At 50.4% G+C, this 23874-nt stretch overlaps 20 pseudogenes; all 20 read right to left on the bottom strand.

The window, feature by feature from the left end:
- Window positions 1-567: 567 nt before the first annotated feature.
- Window positions 568-687, bottom strand: LOC130352306 (5S ribosomal RNA; annotated as a pseudogene).
- Window positions 688-971: 284 nt separating this feature from the next.
- LOC130351973 (5S ribosomal RNA) lies at window positions 972-1091 on the bottom strand (annotated as a pseudogene).
- An 866-nt stretch (window positions 1092-1957) lies between these two features.
- Window positions 1958-2077, bottom strand: LOC130321242 (5S ribosomal RNA; annotated as a pseudogene).
- A 1871-nt stretch (window positions 2078-3948) lies between these two features.
- Window positions 3949-4068, bottom strand: LOC130351944 (5S ribosomal RNA; annotated as a pseudogene).
- Window positions 4069-4352: 284 nt separating this feature from the next.
- LOC130314920 (5S ribosomal RNA) lies at window positions 4353-4472 on the bottom strand (annotated as a pseudogene).
- Window positions 4473-7357: 2885 nt separating this feature from the next.
- Window positions 7358-7477, bottom strand: LOC130347463 (5S ribosomal RNA; annotated as a pseudogene).
- A 3065-nt stretch (window positions 7478-10542) lies between these two features.
- On the bottom strand, window positions 10543-10662 carry LOC130351943 (5S ribosomal RNA; annotated as a pseudogene).
- A 284-nt stretch (window positions 10663-10946) lies between these two features.
- Window positions 10947-11066, bottom strand: LOC130352301 (5S ribosomal RNA; annotated as a pseudogene).
- A 1074-nt stretch (window positions 11067-12140) lies between these two features.
- On the bottom strand, window positions 12141-12260 carry LOC130316036 (5S ribosomal RNA; annotated as a pseudogene).
- Window positions 12261-12546: 286 nt separating this feature from the next.
- LOC130316026 (5S ribosomal RNA) lies at window positions 12547-12666 on the bottom strand (annotated as a pseudogene).
- A 1471-nt stretch (window positions 12667-14137) lies between these two features.
- On the bottom strand, window positions 14138-14257 carry LOC130330450 (5S ribosomal RNA; annotated as a pseudogene).
- Window positions 14258-15736: 1479 nt separating this feature from the next.
- On the bottom strand, window positions 15737-15856 carry LOC130342176 (5S ribosomal RNA; annotated as a pseudogene).
- Window positions 15857-18060: 2204 nt separating this feature from the next.
- On the bottom strand, window positions 18061-18180 carry LOC130318193 (5S ribosomal RNA; annotated as a pseudogene).
- Window positions 18181-18458: 278 nt separating this feature from the next.
- On the bottom strand, window positions 18459-18578 carry LOC130353067 (5S ribosomal RNA; annotated as a pseudogene).
- Window positions 18579-19057: 479 nt separating this feature from the next.
- LOC130344849 (5S ribosomal RNA) lies at window positions 19058-19177 on the bottom strand (annotated as a pseudogene).
- Window positions 19178-19259: 82 nt separating this feature from the next.
- LOC130330439 (5S ribosomal RNA) lies at window positions 19260-19379 on the bottom strand (annotated as a pseudogene).
- Window positions 19380-20655: 1276 nt separating this feature from the next.
- Window positions 20656-20775, bottom strand: LOC130318171 (5S ribosomal RNA; annotated as a pseudogene).
- A 278-nt stretch (window positions 20776-21053) lies between these two features.
- LOC130352715 (5S ribosomal RNA) lies at window positions 21054-21173 on the bottom strand (annotated as a pseudogene).
- An 82-nt stretch (window positions 21174-21255) lies between these two features.
- On the bottom strand, window positions 21256-21375 carry LOC130351942 (5S ribosomal RNA; annotated as a pseudogene).
- Window positions 21376-23446: 2071 nt separating this feature from the next.
- Window positions 23447-23566, bottom strand: LOC130334766 (5S ribosomal RNA; annotated as a pseudogene).
- Between the last annotated feature and the right edge of the window lie 308 nt (window positions 23567-23874).

Raw genomic sequence — 23874 nt, 5'->3', positions numbered from 1 at the left:
GTCTCCCATGCCGGTATCTGCCGGGCAGCGGTCTGCGATCTGAGGAGAGCAGGCACGTTCAGGCTTAGGATGGCCGTTGACAGCTTCACACCCTGTATATTGTGGATTTAAGCATCAATAAATCCTTTTCCGAATTGGAGCGGAAGGCGGCAACAGATTAAAATGTCAACTGCACCCGGGATTCCCAGCCAGTCTCCCATGCTGGTACTTACCAGGCCCTAAGCTGGGTAGCAGTCTGCGATCTGAGGAGAGCAGGCGCGTTCAGCTTAGGATGGCCGTTGACAGCTTCACACTTTGTATACTGTGGATTTAAGCATCAATAAATAATTTTCGGAATCGGAGCAGAAACAGAGCAAAATGTCAACTGCACCCGGGATTCCCAGCCAGTCTCCCATGCTGGTACTTACCAGGCCCGAAGCTGGGTAGCAGTCTGCGATCTGACGAGAACAGGCGCATTCAGCTTAGGATGGCCGTAGACATCTTCACACCCTGTATACTGTATACTGTGGATTTAAGCATCAATAAATCCTTTTCGGAATCGGAGCGGAAGGCGGCAACAGAGCAAAATGTCAACGACACCTGGGATTCCCAGCCAGTCTCCCATGCTGGTACTTACCAGGCCCTAAGCTGGGTAGCAGTCTGCGATCTGACGAGAGCAGGCGCGTTCAGCTTAGGATGGCCGTTGACAGCTTCTTGCCCTTTATACTGTGCATTTAAGCATCAATAAATCCTTTTCGGAATCGGAATGGAAGGCGGCAACAGAGCAAAATGTCAACGGCAGTCGGGATTCCCAGCCAGTGTCCCATGCCGGTACTTACCGGGCCCTAAGATCTGTACCAGTCTGCGATCTGACGAGAGCAGGCGCGTTAAGCTTAGGATGGCCGTCGACAGCTTCACACCTTGTATACTGTGGATTTAAGCATCAATAAATTATTTTCGGAATCGGAGCGGAAGGCAGCAATAGAGCAAAATGTCAACGGCACCAGGGATTTCCAGCCAGTCTCCCATGCCAGTACTTACCGGGCCCTAAGCTGGGTAGCAGTCTGCGATCTGACGAGAGCAGGCGCGTTCAGCTTAGGATGGCCATTGACAGCTTCATGCTTTTTATACTGTGCATTTAAGCATCAATAAATCCTTTTCGGAATCGGAGAGGAAGGCGGCAACAGAGCAAAATGTCAATAGCACCTTGGATTGCCAGCCTGTCTCCCATGCCCGTACTTGCCGGGCAGCAGTCTGCGATCTGACAAGAACAGGCGCGTTCAGCTTAGGATGGCCATTGACAGCTTCATGCTTTTTATACTCTGCATTTAAGCATCAATAAATCCTTTTTGGAATCGGAACGGAAGGCGGCAACAGAGCAAAATGTCAACTGCACCCGGGATTCCCAGCCAGTCTCACATGCCGGTACTTACTGGGCCCTAAGCTGGGTATGAGTCTGCGATCTGACGAGAGCAGGCGCGTTCAGCTTAGGATGGCCGTTGACATCTTCACGCCTTGTATATTGTGGATTTAAGCATCAATAAATATTTTTATTAATCGGAGAGGAAGGCGGCAACAGAGCAAAATGTCAATGGCACCTTGGATTGCCAGCCAGTGTCCCATGCCGGTAACTGCCGGGCAGCAGTCTGCGATCTGAGGAGAGCAGGCGCGTTCAGCTTAGGATGGCCGTTGACAGCTTCACACTTTGTATACTGTGGATTTAAGTATCAATAAATAATTTTCGGAATCGGAGCAGAAACAGAGCAAAATGTCAACTGCACCCGGGATTCCCAGCCAGTCTCCCATGCTGGTACTTACCAGGCCCGAAGCTGGGTAGCAGTCTGCGATCTGACGAGAACAGGCGCATTCAGCTTAGGATGGCCGTAGACATCTTCACACCCTGTATACTGTATACTGTGGATTTAAGCATCAATAAATCCTTTTCGGAATCGGAGCGGAAGGCGGCAACAGAGCAAAATGTCAACAACACCTGGGATTCCCAGCCAGTCTCCCATGCTGGTACTTACCGGGCCCTAAGCTGGGTAGCAGTCTGCGATCTGACGAGAGCAGGCGCGTTCAGCTTAGGATGGCCGTTGACAGCTTCTTGCCCTTTATACTGTGCATTTAAGCATCAATAAATCCTTTTCGGAATCGGAATGGAAGGCGGCAACAGAGCAAAATGTCAACGGCAGTCGGGATTCCCAGCCAGTGTCCCATGCCGGTACTTACCGGGCCCTAAGATCTGTACCAGTCTGCGATATGACGAGAGCAGGCGCGTTAAGCTTAAGATGGCCGTCGACAGCTTCACACCTTGTATACTGTGGATTTAAGCATCAATAAATTATTTTCGGAATCGGAGCGGAAGGCAGCAATAGAGCAAAATTTCAACGGCACCAGGGATTTCCAGCCAGTCTCCCATGCCAGTACTTACCGGGCCCTAAGCTGGGTAGCAGTCTGCGATCTGACGAGAGCAGGCGCGTTCAGCTTAGGATGGCCATTGACAGCTTCATGCTTTTTATACTGTGCATTTAAGCATCAATAAATCCTTTTCGGAATCGGAGAGGAAGGCGGCAACAGAGCAAAATGTCAATAGCACCTTGGATTGCCAGCCTGTCTCCCATGCCCGTACTTGCCGGGCAGCAGTCTGCGATCTGACAAGAACAGGCGCGTTCAGCTTAGGATGGCCATTGACAGCTTCATGCTTTTTATACTCTGCATTTAAGCATCAATAAATCCTTTTTGGAATCGGAACGGAAGGCGGCAACAGAGCAAAATGTCAACTGCACCCGGGATTCCCAGCCAGTCTCACATGCCGGTACTTACTGGGCCCTAAGCTGGGTATGAGTCTGCGATCTGACGAGAGCAGGCGCGTTCAGCTTAGGATGGCCGTTGACAGCTTCACACTTTGTATACTGTTTATTTAAGCATCAATAAATCCTTTTCGGAATCGGAATGGAAGGCGGCAACAGAGCAAAATGTCAACGGCAGTCGGGATTCCCAGCCAGTGTCCCATGCCGGTACTTTTCGGGCCCTAAGATCTGTACCAGTCTGCGATCTGACGAGAGCAGGCGCGTTAAGCTTAGGATGGCCGTCGACAGCTTCACAACTTGTATACTGTGGATTTAAGCATCAATAAATTATTTTCGGATTAGGAGCGGAAGGCAGCAATAGAGCAAAATGGCAACCGGGATTCCCATCCAGTCTCCCATGCCTGTACTTACCGGGCCCTAAGCTGGGTAGCAGTCTGCGATCTGACAAGAGCAGGCGCGTTCAGCTTAGGATGGCCATTGACAGCTTCATGATTTTTATACTGTGCATTTAAGCATCAATAAATCCTTTTAGGAATCGGAACGGAAGGCGGCAACAGAGCAAAATGTCAACTGCACCCGGGATTCCCAGCCAGTCTCCCATGCGGGTACTTACTGGGCCCTAAGCTGGGTAGCAGTCTGCGATCTGACGAGAGCAGGCGCGTTCAGCTTAGGATGGCCATTGACAGCTTCATGTTTTTTATACTGTGCATTTAAGCATCAATAAATCCTTTTCGGAATCGGAACAGAAGGCGGCAACAGAGCAAAATGTCAACTGCACCCGGGATTCCCAGCCAGTCTCCCATGCCGGTACTTACTGGGCCCTAAGCTGGGTAGCAGTCTGCGATCTGACGAGAGCAGGCGCGTTCAGCTTAGGATGGCCATTGACATCTTCACGCCTTGTATATTGTGGATTTAAGCATCAATAAATATTTTTATTAATCGGAGAGGAAGGCGGCAACAGAGCAAAATGTCAATGGCACCTTGGATTGCCAGCCAGTGTCCCATGCCGGTAACTGCCGGGCAGCAGTCTGCGATCTGAGGAGAGCAGGCACGTTCAGGCTTAGGATGGCCGTTGACAGCTTCACACCCTGTATATTGTGGATTTAAGCATCAATAAATCCTTTTTCGAATCGGAGCGGAAGGCGGCAATAGATTAAAATGTCAACTGCACCCGGGATTCCCAGCCAGTCTCCCATGCTGGTACTTACCAGGCCCTAAGCTGGGTAGCAGTCTGCGATCTGACGAGAGCAGGCGCGTTCAGCTTAGGATGGCCGTTGACAGCTTCACACTTTGTATACTGTGGATTTAAGCATCAATAAATAATTTTCGGAATCGGAGCAGAAACAGAGCAAAATGTCAACTGCACCCGGGATTCCCAGCCAGTCTCCCATGCTGGTACTTACCAGGCCCGAAGCTGGGTAGCAGTCTGCGATCTGACGAAAACAGGCGCATTCAGCTTAGGATGGCCGTAGACATCTTCACACCCTGTATACTGTATACTGTGGATTTAAGCATCAATAAATCCTTTTCGGAATCGGAGCGGAAGGCGGCAACAGAGCAAAATGTCAACGACACCTGGGATTCCCAGCCAGTCTCCCATGCTGGTACTTACCGGGCCCTAAGCTGGGTAGCAGTCTGCGATCTGACGAGAGCAGGCGCGTTCAGCTTAGGATGGCCGTTGACAGCTTCTCGCCCTTTATACTGTGCATTTAAGCATCAATAAATCCTTTTCGGAATCGGAATGGAAGGCGGCAACAGAGCAAAATGTCAACGGCAGTCGGGATTCCCAGCCAGTGTCCCATGCCGGTACTTACCGGGCCCTAAGATCTGTACCAGTCTGCGATCTGACGAGAGCAGGCGCGTTAAGCTTAGGATGGCCGTCGACAGCTTCACACCTTGTATACTGTGGATTTAAGCATCAATAAATTCTTTTCGGAATCGGAGCGGAAGGCAGCAATAGAGCAAAATGTCAACAGCACCAGGGATTTCCAGCCAGTCTCCCATGCCAGTACTTACCGGGCCCTAAGCTGGGTAGCAGTCTGCGATCTGACAAGAGCAGGCGCGTTCAGCTTAGGATAGCCATTGACAGCTTCATGCTTTTTATACTGTGCATTTAAGCATCAATAAATCCTTTTCGGAATCGGAGAGGAAGGCGGCAACAGAGCAAAATGTCAATAGCACCTTGGATTGCCAGCCAGTCTCCCATGCCCGTACTTGCCGGGCAGCAGTCTGCGATCTGACAAGAACAGGCGCATTCAGCTTAGGATAGCCATAGACGGCTTCACACCCTGTATACTGTGGATTTAAGCATCAATAAATCCTTTTCGGAATCTAAGCAAAATGTCTACAGAGCTACAGAGCAAAATGTCAACAACACCTGAGATTTCCAGCCAGTCTCCCATGCCAGTACTTACCGGGCCCTAAGCTGGGTAGCCGTCTGCGATCTGACGAGTGCAGGCGCGTTCAACTGAGGATGGCCATTGACAGCTTCATGCTTTTTATACTGTGTATTTAAGCATCAATAAATCCTTTTCGGAATCGGAGAGGAAGGCGGCAACAGAGCAAAATGTCAACAGCACCTTGGATTGCCAGCCAGTCTCCCATGCTGGTACTTACCGGGCCTAAGCTGGGTAGCAGTCTGTGATCTGACGAGAGCAGGCGCGTTCAGCTTAGGATGGCCGTTGACAGTTTCACGCCCTTTATACTGTTCATTTAAGCATCAATAAATCCTTTTCGGAATCGGAGCGGAAGGCGGCTACAGAGCTAAATGTCAACAACACCTGGGATTCCCAGCCAGTCTCCCATGCTGGTACTTACTGGGCCCTAAGCTGGGTAGCAGTCTGCGATCTGACGAGAGCAGGCGCGTTCAGCTTAGGATGGCCGTTGACAGCTTCACGCCCTTTATACTGTGCATTTAAGCATCAATAAATCCTTTTCCGAATCGGAGCGGAAGGCGGCAACAGATTAAAATGTCAACTGCACCCAGGATTCCCAGCCAGTCTCCCATGCTGGTACTTACCAGGCCCTAAGCTAGGTAGCAGTCTGCGATCTGACGAGAGCAGGCGCGTTCAGCATAGGATGGCCGTTGACAGCTTCACACTTTGTATACTGTGCATTTAAGCGTCAATAAATCCTTTTCGGAATCGGAACGGAAGGCGGCAACAGAGCAAAATGTCAACGGCAACCGGGATTCCCAGCCAGTCTCCCATGCTGGTACTTACCGGGCCCTAAGCTGGGTAGCAGTCTGCGATCTGACGAGAGCAGGCGCGTTCAGCTTAGGATGGCGGTTGACAGCTTCTCGCCCTTTATACTGTGCATTTAAGCATCAATAAATCATTTTCCGAATCGGAGCGGAAGGCGGCAACAGAGCAAAATGTCAACTGCACCCTGGATTCCTAGCCAGTCTCCCATGCCGGTACTTACTGGGCCCTAAGCTGGGTAGCAGTCTGCGATCTGACGAGAGCAGGCGCGTTCAGCTTAGGATGGCGGTTGACAGCTTCTCGCCCTTTATACTGTGCATTTAAGCATCAATAAATCATTTTCCGAATCGGAGCGGAAGGCGGCAACAGAGCAAAATATCAACTGCACCCTGGATTCCTAGCCAGTCTCCCATGCCGATACTTACCGGGCCCTAAGATCTGTACCAGTCTGCGATCTGACGAGAGCAGGCGCGTTAAGCTTAGGATGGCCGTCGACAGCTTCACACCTTGTATACTGTGGATTTAAGCATCAATAAATTATTTTCGGAATCGGAGCGGAAGGCAGCAATAGAGCAAAATGTTAACGGCACCCGGGATTCCCAGCCAGTGTCCCATGCCAGTACTTACCGGGCCCTAAGATCTTTACCAGTCTGCGATCTGACGAGAGCAGGCGCGTTAAGCTTAGGATGGCCATTGACAACTTCACGATTTTTATACTGTGCATTTAAGCATCAATAAATCCTTTTCGGAATTGGAACGGAAGGCGGCAACAGAGCAAAATGTCAACGGCAGCCGGGATTCCCAGACAGTCTCCCATGCTGGTACTTACTGGGCCCTAAGCTGGGTAGCAGTCTGCGATCTGACGAGAGCAGGCGCGTTCAGCTTAGGATGGCCGTTGACATCTTCACGCAATGTATAATGTGGATTTAAGCATCAATAAATATTTTTATTAATCGGAGAGGAAGGCGGCAACAGAGCAAAATGTCAATGGCACCTTGGATTGCCAGCCAGTCTCCCATGCCGGTAACTGCCGGGCAGCAGTCTGCGATCTGAGGAGAGCAGGAACGTTCAGGCTTAGGATGGCCGTTGACAGCTTCACACCCTGTATATTGTGGATTTAAGCATCAATAAATCCTTTTCCGAATCGGAGCGGAAGGCGGCAACAGATTAAAATGTCAACTGCACCCGGGATTCCCAGCCAGTCTCCCATGCTGGTACTTACCGGGCCCTAAGCTGGGTAGCAGTCTGCGATCTGACGAGAGCAGGCGTGTTCAGCTTAGGATGGCCGTTGACAGCTTCACACTTTGTATACTGTGGATTTAAGCATCAATAAATAATTTTCGGAATCGGAGCAGAAACAGAGCAAAATGTCAACGGCACCCGGGATTCCCAGCCAGTCTCCCATGCCAGTACTTACCAGGCCCTAAGCTGGGTAGCAGTCTGCAATCTGACGAGAGCAGGCGCGTTCAGCTTAGGATGGCCATTGACAGCTTCATGCTTTTTATACTGTGCATTTAAGCATCAATAAATCCTTTTCGGAATCGGAACGGAAGGCGGCAACAGAGCAAATTGTCAACTGCACCTGGGATTCCCAGCCAGTCTCCCATGCCGGTACTTACTGGGCCTTAAGCTGGGTAGCAGTCTGCGATCTGACGAGAGCAGGCACCTTCAGCTTAGGATGGCCGTTGACATCTTCATGCCTTGTATATTGTGGATTTAAGCATCAATAAATATTTTTTTTAATCGGAGAGGAAGGCGGCAACAGAGCAAAATGTCAATGGCACCTTGGATTGCCAGCCAGTCTCCCATGCCGGTAACTGCCGGGCAGCAGTCTGCGATCTGAGGAGAGCAGGAACGTTCAGGCTTAGGATGGCCGTTGACAGCTTCACACCCTGTATATTGTGGATTTAAGCATCAATAAATCCTTTTCCGAATCGGAGCGGAAGGCGGCAACAGATTAAAATGTCAACTGCACCCGGGATTCCCAGCCAGTCTCCCATGCTGGTACTTACCAGGCCCTAAGCTTTGTAGCAGTCTGCAATCTGACGAGAGCAGGCGCGTTCAGCTTAGGATGGCCGTTGACAGCTTCACACTTTGTATACTGTGGATTTAAGCATCAATAAAGAATTTTCGGAATCGGAGCAGAAACAGAGCAAAATGTCAACTGCACCCGGGATTCCAAGCCAGTCTCCCATGCTGGTACTTACCAGGCCCGAAGCTGGGTAGCAGTCTGCGATCTGACGAGAACAGGCGCATTCAGCTTAGGATGGCCGTAGACATCTTCACAGCCTGTATGCTGTGGATTTAAGCATCAATAAATCCTTTTCGGAATCGGAGCGTAAGGCGGCAACAGAGCAAAATGTCAACGGCAGCCGGGATTCCCAGCCAGTGTCCCATGCCGGTACTTACCGGGCCCTAAGATCTGTACCAGTCTGCGATCTGACGAGAGCAGGCGCGTTAAGCTTAGGATGGCCGTCGACAGCTTCACACCTTGTATACTGTGGATTTAAGCATCAATAAATTATTTTCGGATTCGGAGCGGAAGGCAGCAATAGAGCAAAATGTCAACGGCACCTGGGATTCCCAGCCAGTCTCCCATGCCAGTACTTACCGGGCCCTAAGCTGGGTAGCAGTCTGCAATCTGACGAGCGCAGGCGCATTCAGCTTAGGATGGCCATTGACAGCTTCTTGCCCTTTATACTGTGCATTTAAGCATCAATAAATCCTTTTCGGAATCGGAATGGAAGGCGGCAACAGAGCAAAATGTCAACGGCAGTCGGGATTCCCAGCCAGTGTCCCATGCCGGTACTTACCGGGCCCTAAGATCTGTACCAGTCTGCGATATGACGAGAGCAGGCGCGTTAAGCTTAAGATGGCCGTCGACAGCTTCACACCTTGTATACTGTGGATTTAAGCATCAATAAATTATTTTCGGAATCGGAGCGGAAGGCAGCAATAGAGCAAAATTTCAACGGCACCAGGGATTTCCAGCCAGTCTCCCATGCCAGTACTTACCGGGCCCTAAGCTGGGTAGCAGTCTGCGATCTGACGAGAGCAGGCGCGTTCAGCTTAGGATGGCCATTGACAGCTTCATGCTTTTTATACTGTGCATTTAAGCATCAATAAATCCTTTTCGGAATCGGAGAGGAAGGCGGCAACAGAGCAAAATGTCAATAGCACCTTGGATTGCCAGCCTGTCTCCCATGCCCGTACTTGCCGGGCAGCAGTCTGCGATCTGACAAGAACAGGCGCGTTCAGCTTAGGATGGCCATTGACAGCTTCATGCTTTTTATACTCTGCATTTAAGCATCAATAAATCCTTTTTGGAATCGGAACGGAAGGCGGCAACAGAGCAAAATGTCAACTGCACCCGGGATTCCCAGCCAGTCTCACATGCCGGTACTTACTGGGCCCTAAGCTGGGTATGAGTCTGCGATCTGACGAGAGCAGGCGCGTTCAGCTTAGGATGGCCGTTGACAGCTTCACACTTTGTATACTGTTTATTTAAGCATCAATAAATCCTTTTCGGAATCGGAATGGAAGGCGGCAACAGAGCAAAATGTCAACGGCAGTCGGGATTCCCAGCCAGTGTCCCATGCCGGTACTTTTCGGGCCCTAAGATCTGTACCAGTCTGCGATCTGACGAGAGCAGGCGCGTTAAGCTTAGGATGGCCGTCGACAGCTTCACAACTTGTATACTGTGGATTTAAGCATCAATAAATTATTTTCGGATTAGGAGCGGAAGGCAGCAATAGAGCAAAATGGCAACCGGGATTCCCATCCAGTCTCCCATGCCTGTACTTACCGGGCCCTAAGCTGGGTAGCAGTCTGCGATCTGACAAGAGCAGGCGCGTTCAGCTTAGGATGGCCATTGACAGCTTCATGATTTTTATACTGTGCATTTAAGCATCAATAAATCCTTTTAGGAATCGGAACGGAAGGCGGCAACAGAGCAAAATGTCAACTGCACCCGGGATTCCCAGCCAGTCTCCCATGCGGGTACTTACTGGGCCCTAAGCTGGGTAGCAGTCTGCGATCTGACGAGAGCAGGCGCGTTCAGCTTAGGATGGCCATTGACAGCTTCATGTTTTTTATACTGTGCATTTAAGCATCAATAAATCCTTTTCGGAATCGGAACAGAAGGCGGCAACAGAGCAAAATGTCAACTGCACCCGGGATTCCCAGCCAGTCTCCCATGCCGGTACTTACTGGGCCCTAAGCTGGGTAGCAGTCTGCGATCTGACGAGAGCAGGCGCGTTCAGCTTAGGATGGCCATTGACATCTTCACGCCTTGTATATTGTGGATTTAAGCATCAATAAATATTTTTATTAATCGGAGAGGAAGGCGGCAACAGAGCAAAATGTCAATGGCACCTTGGATTGCCAGCCAGTGTCCCATGCCGGTAACTGCCGGGCAGCAGTCTGCGATCTGAGGAGAGCAGGCACGTTCAGGCTTAGGATGGCCGTTGACAGCTTCACACCCTGTATATTGTGGATTTAAGCATCAATAAATCCTTTTTCGAATCGGAGCGGAAGGCGGCAATAGATTAAAATGTCAACTGCACCCGGGATTCCCAGCCAGTCTCCCATGCTGGTACTTACCAGGCCCTAAGCTGGGTAGCAGTCTGCGATCTGACGAGAGCAGGCGCGTTCAGCTTAGGATGGCCGTTGACAGCTTCACACTTTGTATACTGTGGATTTAAGCATCAATAAATAATTTTCGGAATCGGAGCAGAAACAGAGCAAAATGTCAACTGCACCCGGGATTCCCAGCCAGTCTCCCATGCTGGTACTTACCAGGCCCGAAGCTGGGTAGCAGTCTGCGATCTGACGAAAACAGGCGCATTCAGCTTAGGATGGCCGTAGACATCTTCACACCCTGTATACTGTATACTGTGGATTTAAGCATCAATAAATCCTTTTCGGAATCGGAGCGGAAGGCGGCAACAGAGCAAAATGTCAACGACACCTGGGATTCCCAGCCAGTCTCCCATGCTGGTACTTACCGGGCCCTAAGCTGGGTAGCAGTCTGCGATCTGACGAGAGCAGGCACGTTCAGCTTAGGATGGCCGTCGACAGCTTCACACCTTGTATACTGTGGATTTAAGCATCAATAAATTATTTTCGGAATCGGAGCGGAAGGCAGCAATAGAGCAAAATGTCAACAGCACTCGGGATTCCCAGCCAGTCTCCCATGCCAATACTTACCATGCCCTAAGCTGGGTAGCAGTCTGCGATCTGACGAGAGCAGACGCATTCAGCTTAGGATGGCCATTGACAGCTTCATGCTTTTTATACTGTGCATTTAAGCATCAATAAATCCTTTTCGGAATCGGAGAGGAAGGCGGCAACAGAGCAAAATGTCAACGGCAGCCGGGATTCCCAGCCAGTGTCCCATGCCGGTACTTACCGGGCCCTAAGATCTGTACCAGTCTGCGATCTGACGAGAGCAGGCGCGTTCAGCTTAGGATGGCCGTTGACAACTTCACGCCTTGTATATTGTGGATTTAAGCATCAAAAAATATTTTTATTAATCGGAGAGGATGGCGGCAACAGAGCAAAATGTCAATGGCACCTTGGATTGCCAACCAGTCTCCCATGCCGGTAACTGCCGGGCAGCAGCCTGCGATCTGAGGAGAGCAGGCACGTTCAGGCTTAGGATGGCCGTTGACAGCTTCACACCCTGTATATTGTGGATTTAAGCATCAATAAATCATTTTCCGAATCGGAGAGGAAGGCGGCAACAGATTAAAATGTCAACTGCACCCGGGATTCCCAGCCAGTCTCCCATGCTGGTACTTACCAGGCCCTAAGATGGGTAGCAGTCTGCGATCTGACGAGAGCAGGCGCGTTCAGCTTAGGATGGCCGTTGACAGCTTCACACTTTGTATACTGTGGATTTCAGCATCAATAAATAATTTTCGGAATCGGAGCAGAAACAGAGCAAAGTGTCAACTGCACCTGGGATTCCCAGCCAGTCTCCCATGCTGATACTTACCAGGCCCGAAGCTGGGTAGCAGTCTGCGATCTGACGAGAACAGGCGCATTCAGCCTAGGATGGCCGTAGACATCTTCACACCCTGTATACTGTGGATTTAAGCATCAATAAATTATTTTCGGAATCAGAGCGGAAGGCAGCAGTAGAGCATAATGTCAACGGCACCCGGGATTCCCAGCCAGTCTCCCATGCCAGTACTTACCGGGCCCTAAGCTGGGTAGCAGTCTGCGATCTGACGAGAGCAGGCGCGTTCAGCTTAGGATGGCCATTGACAGCTTCATGCTTTTTATACTGTGCATTTAAACATCAATAAATCCTTTTCGGATTCGGAACGGAAGGGAAGGCAACAGAGCAAAATGTCAACGGCAGCCGGGATTCCCAGCCAGTGTCCCATGCCGGTACTTACCGGGCCCTAAGATCTGTACCAGTCTGCGATCTGACGAGAGCAGGCGCGTTAAGCTTAGGATGGCCGTCGACAGCTTCACACCTTGTATACTGTGGATTTAAGCATCAATAAATTCTTTTCGGAATCGGAGCGGAAGGCAGCAATAGAGCAAAATGTCAACGGCACCCGGGATTCCCAGCCAGTCTCCCATGCCAGTACTTACCGGGCCCTAAGCTGGGTAGCAGTCTGCGATCTGACGAGAGCAGGCGCGTTCAGCTTAGGATGGCCATTGACAGCTTCATGCTTTTTATACTGTGCATTTAAACATCAATAAATCCTTTTCGGAATCGGAGCGTAAGGCGGCAACAGAGCAAAATGTCAATGACACCTGGGATTCCCAGCCAGTCTCCCATGCTGGTACTTACCGGGCCCTAAGCTGGGTAGCAGTCTGCGATCTGACGAGAGCAGGCGCGTTCAGCTAAGGATGGCCGTTGACAGCTTCACACTTTGTATACTGTGGATTTAAGCATCAATAAATAATTTTCGGAATCGGAGCAGAAACAGAGCAAAATGTCAACTGCACCCGGGATTCCCAGCCAGTCTCCCATGCTGGTACTTACCAGGCCCGAAGCTGGGTAGCAGTCTGCGACCTGACGAGAACAGGCGCATTCAGCTTAGGATGGCCGTAGACATCTTCACACCCTGTATACTGTGGATTTAAGCATCAAAAAATCCTTTTCGGAATCGGAGCGTAAGGCGGCAACAGAGCAAAATGTCATCGGCAGCCGGGATTCCCAGCCAGTGTCCCATGCCGGTACTTACCGGGCCCTAAGATCTGTACCAGTCTGCGATCTGACGAGAGCAGGCGCGTTAAGCTTAGGATGGCCGTCGACAGCTTCACACCTTGTATACTGTGGATTTAAGCATCAATAAATTATTTTCGGATTCGGAGCGGAAGGCAGCAATAGAGCAAAATGTCAACGGCACCTGGGATTCCCAGCCAGTCTCCCATGCCAGCACTTACCGGGCCCTAAGCTGGGTAGCAGTCTGCGATCTGACGAGAGCAGGCGCGTTCAGCTTAGGAAGGCCATTGACAGCTTCAAGCTTTTTATACTGTGCATTTAAGCATCAATAAATCCTTTTCGGAATCGGAGAGGAAGACGGCAACAGAGCAAAATGTCAATACCACTTTTGGATTGCCAGCCAGTCTCCCATGCCCGTACTTGCCGGGCAGCAGTCTGCGATCTGACAAGAACAGGCACATTCAGCTTAGGATAGCCGTAGACGGCTTCACACCCTGTATACTGTGGATTTAAGCATCAATAAATCCTTTTCGGAATCGAAGCGGAAGGCGGCTACAGAGCAAAATGTCAACAACACCTGGGATTCCCAGCCAGTCTCCCATGATGGTACTTACCGGGCCCTAAGCTGGGTAGCAGTCTGCGATCTGACGAGAGCAGGCGCGTTCAGCTTAGGATGGCCGTTGTCAGCTTCACCCTTTGTATACTGTGGATTTAAGCATCAATAAATAATTTTCGGAATCGGAGCAGAAACAGAGCAAAATGTCAAGTGCACCCGGGATTCCCAGCCAGTCTCCCATGCTGGTACTTACCTGGCCCGAAGCTGGGTAGCAGTCTGCGATCTGCTGAGAACAGGCGCATTCAGCTTAGGATGGCCGTAGACATTTTCACACCCTGTATACTGTGGATTTAAGCATCAATAAATCGTTTTCGGAATCGGAGCGTAAGGCGGCAACAGAGCAAAATGTCAACGACACCTGGGATTCCCAGCCAGTCTCCCATGCTGGTACTTACCGGGCCCTAAGCTGGGTAGCAGTCTGCGATCTGACGAGAGCAGGCACGTTCAGCTTAGGATGGCCGTTGACAGCTTCTCGCCCTTTATACTGTGCATTTAAGCATCAATAAATCCTTTTCGGAATCGGAACGGAAGGCGGCAACAGAGCAAAATGTCAACGGCAGCCGGGATTCCCAGCCAGTGTCCCATGCCGGTACTTACCGGGCCCTAAGATCTGTACCAGTCTACGATCTGACGAGAGCAGGCGCGTTAAGCTTAGGATGGCCGTCGACAGCTTCACACCTTGTATACTGTGGATTTAAGCATCAATAAATTCTTTTTGGAATCGGAGCGGAAGGCAGCAATAGAGCAAAATGTCAACGGCACTCGGGATTGCCAGCCAGTCTCCCATGCCAATACTTATCGGGCCCTAAGCTGGGTAGCAGTCTGCGATCTGACGAGAGCAGACGCATTCAGTTTAGGATGGCCATTGACAGCTTCATGCTTTTTATACTGTGCATTTAAGCATCAATAAATCCTTTTCGGAATCGGAGAGGAAGGCGGCAACAGAGCAAAATGTCAATAGCACATTGGATTGCCAGCCAGTCTCCCATGCTGGTACTTGCCGGGCAGCAGTCTGCAATCTGACAAGAACAGGCACATTCAGCTTAGGATAGCCGTAGACGGCTTCTCACCCTGTATACTGTGGATTTAAGCATCAATAAATCCTTTTCGGAATCGGAACGCAAGGCTGCTACAGAGCAAAATGTCAACAACACCTGGGATTCCCAGCCAGTCTCCCATGCCAATACTTACCAGGCCCTAAGCTGGGTAGCAGTCTGCGATCTGACGAGAGCAGGCGCGTTCAGCTTAGGGTGGCCGTTGACAGCTTCACGCCCTTTATACTGTGCATTTAAGCATCAAAAAATCCTTTTCAGAATCGGAGCGGAAGGCGGCAACAGAGCAAAATGTCAACTGCACCCTGGATTCCTAGCCAGTCTCCCATGCCGGTACTTACTGGGCCCTAAGCTGGGTAGCAGTCTGTGATCTGACGAGAGCAGGCGCGTTCAGCTTAGGATGGCCGTTGACATCTTTATGCCTTGTATATTGTGGATTTAAGCATCAATAAATATTTTTATTAATCGGAGAAGAAGGCGGCAACAGAGCAAAATGTCAATGGCACCTTGGATTGCCAGCCAGTCTCCCATGCCGGTATCTGCCGGGCAGCAGTCTGCGATCTGAGGAGAGCAGGCACGTTCAGGCTTAGGATGGCCGTTGACGGCTTCACACCCTGTATATTGTGGATTTAAGCATCAATAAATCCTTTTCGGAATCGGAGCAAAATGTCTACAGAGCTACCGAGCAAAATGTCAACAACACCTGGGATTCCCAGCCAGTCTCCCATGCTGGTTCTTACCGGGCCCGAAGCTGGGTAGTAGTCTGCGATCTGACGAGAGCAGGCGCGTTCAGCTTAGGATGGCCGTTAACAGCTTCATGCCCTTTATACTGTGCATTTAAGCATCAATAAATCCTTTTCCGAATCGGAGCGGAAGGCGGCAACAGATTAAAATGTCAACTGCACCCGGGATTCCCAGGCAGTCTCCCATGCTGGTACTTACCAGGCCTTAAGCTGGGTAATAGTCTGCGATCTGACGAGAGCAGGAGCGTTCAGCTTAGGATGGCCGTTGACAGCTTCACACCCTGTATACTGTGGATTTAAGCATCAATAAATCCTTTTCGGAATCGGAACGGAAGGCGGCAACAGAGCAAAATGTCAACGGCAGCCGGGATTCCCAGCCAGTGTACCATGCCGGTACTTCCGGGCCCTAAGATCTGTACCAGTCTGCGATCTGACGAGAGCAGGCGCGTTAAGCTTAGGATGGCCGTCGACAGCTTCACACCTTGTATACTGTGGATTTAAGCATCAATAAATTCTTTTCGGAATCGGAGCGGAAGGCGGCAACAGAGCAAAATGTCAACTGCACCCGGGATTCCCAGCCAGTCTCTCAAGCCGGTACTTACTTGGCCCTAAGCTGGGTAGCAGTCTGCGATCTGACGAGAGCAGGTGCCTTAAGCTTAGGATGGCCGTTGACATCTAAACGCCTTGTATATTGTGGATTTAAGCATCAATAAATATATTTTTAATCGGAGAGGAAGGCGGCAACAGAGCAAAATGTCAATGGCACCTTGGATTGCCAGCCAGTCTCCCATGACGGTAACTGCCGGGCAGCAGTCTGCGATCTGAGGAGAGCACGCAAGTTCAGGCTTAGGATGGCCGTTGACAGCTTCACACCCTGTATATTGTGGATTTAAGCATCAATAAATCCTTTTCCGAATCGGAGCGGAAGGCGGCAACAGATTAAAATGTCAACTGCACCCGGGATTCCCAGCCAGTCTCCCATGCTGGTACTTACCAGGCCCGAAGCTGGGTAGCAGTCTGCGATCTGACGAGAACAGGCGCATTCAGCTTAGGATGGCCGTAGACATCTTCATACCCTGTATACTGTGGATTTAAGCATCAATAAATCCTTTTCGGAATCAGAGCGTAAGGCGGCAACAGAGCAAAATGTCAACGACACCTGGGATTCCCAGCCAGTCTCCCATGCTGGTACTCACCTGGCCCAAATCTGGGTAGCAGTCTGCGATCTGACGAGAGGAGGCGCGTTCAGCTTAGGATGGCCGTTGACAGCTACACGCCCTTTATACTGTGCATTTAAGCATCAATAAATCCTTTTCCGAATCGGAGCGTAAGGCGGCAACAGATTAAAATGTCAACTGCACCTGGGATTCCCAGCCTGTCTCCCATGCTGGTACTTACCAGGCCCTAAGCTGGGTAGCAGTCTGCGATCTGACGAGAGCAGGCGCGTTCAGCTTAGGATGGCCGTTGACAGCTTCACGCCTTGTATATTATGGATTTAAGCATCAATAAATATTTTTTTAATCGGAGAGGAAGGCGGCAACAGAGCAAAATGTCAATGGCACCTTGGATTGCCAGCCAGTCTCCCATGCCGGTAACTGCCGGGCAGCAGTCTGTGATCTGAGGGGAGCAGGCACGTTCAGGCTTAGGATGGCCGTTGACAGCTTCACACCCTGTATATTGTGGATTTAAGCATCAATAAATCCTTTTCCGAATCGGAGCGGAAGGCGACAACAGATTAAAATGTCAACTGCACCCTGGATTCACAGCCAGTCTCCCATGCTGGTACTTACCAGGCCCTAAGCTGGGTAGCAGTCTGTGATCTGACGAGAGCAAGCGCGTTCAGCTTAGGATGGCCGTTGACAGCTTCACACTTTGTATACTGTGGATTTAAGCATCAATAAAAAAAATTCGGAATCAGAGCAAAATGTCAACTGCACCCCGGATTCCCAGCCAGTCTCCCATGCTGGTACTTACCAGGCCCGAAGCTGGGTAGCAGTCTGCGATCTGACGAGAACAGGCGTGTCCGGCTTAGGATGGCCATTGACATCTTCACGCCTTGTATATTGTATATTGTGGATTTAAGCATCAATAAATATTTTTATTAATCGGAGAGGAAGGCGGCAACAGAGCAAAATGTCAATGGCACCTTGGATTGCCAGCCAGTCTCCCATGCCGGTAACTGCCGGGCAGCAGTCTGCGATCTGTATACTGTGCATTTAGGCATCAATAAATCCTTTTCGGAATTGGAACGGAAGGCGGCAACAGAGCAAAATGTCAACGGCAGCCGGGATTCCCAGCCAGTGTCCCATGCCGGTACTTACCGGGCCCTAAGATCTGTACCAGTCTGCGATCTGACGAGAGCAGGCGCGTTAAGCTTAGGATGGCCGTCGACAGCTTCACACCTTGTATACTGTGGATTTAAGCATCAATAAATTATTTTCGGAATCGGAGCGGAAGGCAGCAATAGAGCAAAATATCAACGGCACCCGGGATTCCCAGCCAGTCTCCCATGCCAGTACTTACCGGGCCCTAAGCTGGGTAGCAGTCTGCGATCTGACGAGAGCAGGCGCGTTCAGCTTAGGATGGCCGTTGACATCTTCACGCCTTGTATACTGTGGATTTAAGCATCAATAAATATTTTTTTTAATCGGAGAGGAAGGCGGCAACAGATCAAAATGTCAATAGCACCTTGGATTGCCAGCCAGTCTCCCATGCCCGTACTTGCCGGGCAGCAGTCTGCGATCTGACAAAAACAGGCGCATTCAGCTTAGGATAGCCGTAGACGGCTTCACACCCTGTATATTGTGGATTTAAGCATCAATAAATCCTTTTCGGAATCGGAGCATAATGTCTACAGAGCTACAGAGCAAAATGTCAACAACACCTGAGATTCCCAGCCAGTCTCCCATGCTGGTACTTACCAGGCCCTAAGCTGGGTAGCAGTCTGCGATCTGACGAGAGCAGGTGCATTCAGCTTAGGATGGCCGTTGACAGCTTCACACTTTGTATACTGTGCATTTAAGCATCAATAAATCCTTTTCGGAATCGGAACGGAAGGCGGCAACAGAGCAAAATGTCAACGGCAGCCGGGATTCCCAGCCAGTGTCCCATGCCGGCACTTACCGGGCCCTAAGATCTGTACCAGTCTGCTATCTGACGAGAGCAGGCACGTTAAGCTTAGGATGGCTGTCGACAGCTTCACACCTTGTATATTGTGGATTTAAGCATCAATAAATTCTTTTCGGAATCGGAGCGGAAGGCGGCAACAGAGCAAAATGTCAACTGCACCCGGGATTCCCAGCCAGTCTCCCATGCCGGTACTTACTAGGCCCTAAGCTGGGTAGCAGTCTGCGATCTGACGAGAGCAGGCGCGTTCAGCTTAGGATGGCCGTTGACAGCTTCACACTTTGTATACTGTGGATTTAAGCATCAATAAATAATTTTCGGAATCGGAGCAGAAACAGAGCAAAATGTCAACTGCACCCGGTATTCCCAGCAAGTCTCCCATGCTGGTACTTACCAGGCCCGAAGCTGGGTAGCAGTCTGCGATCTGACGAGAACAGGCGCATTCAGCTTAGTATGGCCGTAGACATTTTCACACCCTGTATACTGTGGATTTAAGCATCAATAAATCCTTTTCGGAATCGGAGCGTAAGGCGGCAACAGAGCAAAATGTCAACGACACCTGGGATTCCCAGCCAGTCTCCCATGCTGGTACTTACCGGGCCCTAAGCTGGGTAGCAGTCTGCGATCTGACGAGAGCAGGCACGTTCAGCTTAGGATGGCCGTTGACAGCTTCACGCCCTTTATACTGTGCATTTAAGCATCAATAAATCCTTTTCCGAATCGGAGCGGAAGGCGGCAACAGATTAAAATGTGAACTGCACCCGGGATTCCCAGCCAGTCTCCCATGCTGGTACTTACCAGGCCCTAAGCTGGGTAGCAGTCTGCGATCTGACGAGAGCAGGCGCGTTCAGCTTAGGATGGCCGTTGACAGCTTCACACCTTGTATATTGTGGATTTAAGCATCAATAAATATTTTTATTAATCGGAGAGGAAGGCGGCAACAGAGCAAAATGTCAATGGCACCTTGGATTGCCAGCCAGTCTTCCATGCCGGTAACTGCCGGGCAGCAGTCTGCGATCTGAGGAGAGCAGGCACCTTCATGCTTAGGATGGCCGTTGACAGCTTCACACCCTGTATATTGTGGATTTAAGCATCAATAAATCCTTTTCCGAATCGGAGCGGAAGGCGGCAACAGATTAAAATGTCAACTGCACCCGGGATTCCCAGCCAGTCTCCCATGCTGGTACTTACCAGGCCCTAAGCTGGGAAGCAGTCTGCGATCTGATGAGAGCAGGCGTGTTCAGCTTAGGATGGCCATTGACAGCTTCACACTTTGTATATTGTGGATTTAAGCATCAATAAAAAAAAATCAGAATCGGAGCAGAAACAGAGCAAAATGTCAACTGCACCCGGTATTCCCAGCCAGTCTCCTATGATAGTACTTACCAGGCCCGAAGCTGGGTAGCAGTCTGCGATCTGACGAGAACAGGCGCATTCAGCTTAGGATGGCCGTAGACATCTTCACACCCTGTATACTGTGGATTTAAGCATCAATAAATCCTTTTCGGAATCGGAGCGGAAGGCGGCAACAGAGCAAAATGTCAACGACACCTGGGATTCCCAGCCAGTCTCCCATGCTGGTACTTACCGGGCCCTAAGCTGGGTAGCAGTCTGCGATCTGACGAGAGCAGGCGCGTTCAGCTTAGGATGGCTGTTGACAGCTTCTCGCCCTTTATACTGTGCATTTAGGCATCAATAAATCCTTTTCGGAATTGGAATGGAAGGCGGCAACAGAGCAAAATGTCAACGGCAGCCGGGATTCCAAGCCAGTGTCCCATGCCGGTACTTACCGGGCCCTAAGATCTGTACCAGTCTGCGATCTGACGAGAGCAGGCGCGTTAAGCTTAGGATGGCCGTCGACAGCTTCACACCTTGTATACTGTGGATTTAAGCATCAATAAATTATTTTCGGAATCGGAGCGGAAGGCAGCAATAGAGCAAAATATCAACGGCACCCGGGATTCCCAGCCAGTCTCCCATGCCAGTACTTACCGGGCCCTAAGCTGGGTAGCAGTCTGCGATCTGACGAGAGCAGGCGCGTTCAGCTTAGGATGGCCGTTGACATCTTAACGCCTTGTATACTGTGGATTTAAGCATCAATAAATATGTTTTTTAATCGGAGAGGAAGGCGGCAACAGATCAAAATGTCAATAGCACCTTGGATTGCCAGCCAGTCTCCCATGCCCGTACTTGCCGGGCAGCAGTCTGCGATCTGACAAGAACAGGCGCATTCAGCTTAGGATAGCCGTAGACGGCTTCACACCCTGTATATTGTGGATTTAAGCATCAATAAATCCTTTTCCGAATCGGAGCAAAATGTCTACAGAGCTACAGAGCAAAATGTCAACAACACCTGAGATTCCCAGCCAGTCTCCCATGCTGGTACTTACCGGGCCCTAAGCTGGGTAGCAGTCTGCGATCTGACGAGAGCAGGCGCATTCAGCTTAGGATGGCCGTTAACAGCCTCACGAACTTTATACTGTGCATTTAAGCATCAATAAATCCTTTTCCGAATCGGAGCGGAAGGCGGCAACAGATTAAAATGTCAACTGCACCCGGGATTCCCAGCCAGTCTCCCATGCTGGTACTTACCAGGCCCTAAGCTGGGTAGCAGTCTGCGATCTGACGAGAGCAGGCGCGTTCAGCTTAGGATGGCCGTTGACAGCTTCACACTTTGTATACTGTGCATTTAAGCATCAATAAATCCTTTTCGGAATCGGAACGGAAGGCGGCAACAGAGCAAAATGTCAACGGCAGCCGGGATTCCCAGCCAGTGTCCCATGCCGGTACTTACCGGGCCCTAAGATCTGTACCAGTCTGCGATCTGACGAGAGCAGGCGCGTTAAGCTTAGGATGGCCGTCGACAGCTTCACACCTTGTATACTGTGGATTTAAGCATCAATAAATTATTTTCGGAATCGGAGCGGAAGGCAGCAACAGAGCAAAATGTCAACTGCACCCGGGATTCCCAGCCAGTCTCCCATGCCGGTACTTACTGGGCCCTAAGCTGGGTAGCAGTCTGCGATCTGACGAGAGCAGGCGCATTCAGCTTAGGATGGCCGTTGACATCTTCACGCCTTGTATATTATGGATTTAAGCATCAATAAATATTTTTTTTATCGGAAAGGAAGGCGGCAACAGAGCAAAATGTCAATGGCACCTTGGATTGCCAGCCAGTCTCCCATGCCAGTAACTGCCGGGCAGCAGTCTGCGATCTGAGGAGAGCAGGCACGTTCAGGCTTAGGATGGCCGTTGACAGCTTCACACCCTGTATATTGTGGATTTAAGCATCAATAAATCCTTTTCCGAATCGGAGCGGAAGGCGGCAACAGATTAAAATGTCAACTGCACCCGGGATTCCCAGCCAGTCTCCCATGCTGGTACTTACCAGGACCTAAGCTGGGTAGCAGACTGCGATCTGACGAGAGCAGGCGCGTTCAGCTTAGGATGGCCGTTGACAGCTTCACACTTTGTATACTGTGGATTTAAGCATCAATAAATAATTTTCGGAATCGGAGCAGAAACAGAGCAAAATGTCAACTGCACCCGGGATTCCCAGCCAGTCTCCCTTGCTGGTACTTACCAGGCCCGAAGCTGGGTAGCAGTCTGCGATCTGACGAGAACAGGCGCGTTCAGCTTAGGATGGCCGTTGACAGCTTCTCGCCCTTTATACTGTGCATTTAGGCATCAATAAATCCTTTTCGGAATTGTAACGGAAGGCGGCAACAGAGCAAAATGTCAACGGCAGCCGGGATTCCCAGCCAGTGTCCCATGCCGGTACTTACCGGGCCCTAAGATCTGTACCAGTCTGCGATCTGACGAGAGCAGGCGCGTTAAGCTTAGGATGGCCGTCGACAGCTTCACACCTTGTATACTGTGGATTTAAGCATCAATAAATTATTTTCGGAATCGGAGCGGAAGGCAGCAATAGAGCTAAATGTCAACCGGGATTACCAGCCAGTCTCCCATGCCAGTACTTACCGGGCCCTAAGCTGTGTAGCAGTCTGCGATCTGACGAGAGCAGGCGCGTTCAGCTTAGGATGGCCATTGACAGCTTCATGCTTTTTATACTGTGCATTTAAGCATCAATAAATCCTTTTCCGAATCGGAGCGGAAGGCGGCAACAGATTAAAATGTCAACTGCACCCGGGATTCCCAGCAAGTCTCCCATGCTGGTACTTACCAGGACCTAAGCTGGGTAGCAGTCTGCGATCTGACGAGAACAGGCGCGTTCAGCTTAGGATGGCCGTTGACAGCTTCTCGCCCTTTATACTGTGCATTTAGGCATCAATAAATCCTTTTCGGAATTGGAACGGAAGGCGGCAACAGAGCAAAATGTCAACGGCAGCCGGGATTCCCAGCCAGTGTCCCATGCCGGTACTTACCGGGCCCTAAGATCTGTACCAGTCTGCGATCTGACGAGAGCAGGCGCGTTAAGCTTAGGATGGCCGTCGACAGCTTCACACCTTGTATACTGTGGATTTAAGCATCAATAAATTATTTTCGGAATCGGAGCGGAAGGCAGCAATAGAGCAAAATATCAATAGCACCTTGGATTGCCAGCCAGTCTCCCATGCCCGTACTTGCCGGGCAGCAGTCTGCGATCTGACAAGAACAGGCGCATTCAGCTTAGGATAGCCGTAGACGGCTTCATACCCTGTATATTGTGGATTTAAGCATCAATAAATCCTTTTCGGAATCGGAGCAAAATGTCTACAGAGCTACAGAGCAATATGTCAACAACACCTGAGATTCCCAGCCAGTCTCCCATGCTGGTACTTACCGGGCCCTAAGCTGGGTAGCAGTCTGCGATCTGACGAGAGCAGGCGCGTTCAGCTTAGGATGGCCGTTGACAGCTTCACACTTTGTATACTGTGCATTTAAGCATCAATAAATAATTTTCGGAATCGGAGCAAAATGTCTACAGAGCTACAGAGCAATATGTCAACAACACCCGGGATTCCCAGCCAGTCTCCCATGCTGGTACTTACCGTGCCCTAAGCTGGGTAGCAGTCTGCGATCTGACGAGAGCAGGCGTGTTCAGCTTAGGATGGCCGATGACAGCTTCTCGCCCTTTATACTGTGCATTTAAGCATCAATAAATCCTTTTCGGAATCGGAACGGAAGGCGGCAACAGAGCAAAATGTCAACGGCAGCCGGGA

This window comes from Hyla sarda, chromosome 1 (genome assembly GCF_029499605.1).
Source record: "Hyla sarda isolate aHylSar1 chromosome 1, aHylSar1.hap1, whole genome shotgun sequence".
NCBI lineage: Eukaryota > Metazoa > Chordata > Amphibia > Anura > Hylidae > Hyla > Hyla sarda.
The sequence above is the reverse complement of the archived record's forward strand: the minus strand, read 5'-3'. Positions and strand labels throughout refer to the sequence as shown.